Source organism: Aquarana catesbeiana, unplaced genomic scaffold (genome assembly GCF_042186555.1).
Source record: "Aquarana catesbeiana isolate 2022-GZ unplaced genomic scaffold, ASM4218655v1 unanchor30, whole genome shotgun sequence".
In the NCBI taxonomy this organism is placed as follows: domain Eukaryota; kingdom Metazoa; phylum Chordata; class Amphibia; order Anura; family Ranidae; genus Aquarana; species Aquarana catesbeiana.
The window spans coordinates 8763-10036 of record NW_027362685.1 but is presented as its reverse complement, the minus strand read 5'-3'; the positions used below and the strand labels follow the sequence as shown (position 1 = coordinate 10036).

The following is a 1274-nucleotide window of genomic DNA, read 5'->3' as shown; positions in this document are numbered from 1 at the left end:
AAATTGGTCTGGGAAGGAAGGGTGTATAAAAGCCCTGTATTGAAGTGATTAAACAGGAACGCAGGAGATGGTTTCTTGTGATGTGACCAAGGCGAAGGCAGGAATGAAGTGAGCTGGAGATCTTTAAGTAGGTGGGATTGATGAGCAGATCCACAACAGCTGGTTAACTGTGGAGAGAGATCAGAGCTGGCAATTTGCCGACAGCTGAGCGGCCAGGTCAGAGAAGGAAGGGCTGAGCCAGCCCTGACACATTGTAGATCTGATTTGGCTTTAAGTTCTGTGTCTGTGCCAAGTGATTTTTGATCAGGGATCCCAGAGCTTGCTGTGGTGACTTGGTGACACTGATGTATGGGATGATGAAAGAGCCATGTGTTTTTTCAGCATAACAAATCCAGCCTGGGCAGGTGGAGGCCAGCATTGGAAGGGCTCTCTTATCTTCTTTCTGTCTCTTGTATCTTTTTTATAAATTCTTGCTGACTCTCCAACAAGCTGAAGTTTCTGGAGAAGCTTGTGTCAAAAACAAAGTGAACACCTAGTGCTTTGAAAAAGGAAGTATGTTTTTTAGCAGTTTCTGGGATATTTAGATTAAACTTTGCAGCCAAAGAGGCCCGAGACTGTGGTGAGATGGACACTACCACCAGCTTTTGCTGAGAGGGATCTTCTATTTTGTTCTGGGCTAGAATCTTGTACAATTTTTCATGGCTTTGCTGGGTGATCAAGATGCTTTCTGCAGAGGTGACACAGCCACTACAGGCCAGGCAATTGTTCAAGGTAATCTTTGCTTTTTCTAGCTTTTGGGAAGCTCCGCCCTCATTAACCTGGAAATAGCTCCCATCGTCTTCAATTCGGATCTTGGCTGCTGCTTTTCCAGGTTTCTTCCCAACTTTAACTGGTTTAATGCAATCCTGGGATGGCCTGATATAATCGTCCAGGTCGGTCAGCTGCAGCACTCCACTGAAAGGAGATGCCATGTCCTGTGCGGAGCTCTCAGTGCTGAGCACAGTTCCTTGTCACAGCTCTCCCCTTCCTACACGCCTGGCAGTCAAATGACCATGTGGAACCACCTGTTATAGCTATGGAGCAGCCCATCCCTACTCCCAGCTCCTGAACCACGGGTTCCTATGCCAGAACGCTTTTCAGGGGTTCGCCACAAGGCTTTCAGGAACACCTGTTGGCTATACTTTACCTTATAGCCTAGGATCTTCTCTTCAGAGGATACAAAGGTCGGGTTCATAGTAGCCTTACTTACAGAAGAACCTCAGGCATGGGCTCAT

General features: G+C 47.1%; 1 pseudogene; it reads right to left on the bottom strand.

Moving 5' to 3' along the window:
• Positions 1 to 217: 217 nt before the first annotated feature.
• Positions 218 to 971, bottom strand: LOC141122113 (cytosolic Fe-S cluster assembly factor narfl-like; annotated as a pseudogene).
• Positions 972 to 1274: the final 303 nt, after the last annotated feature.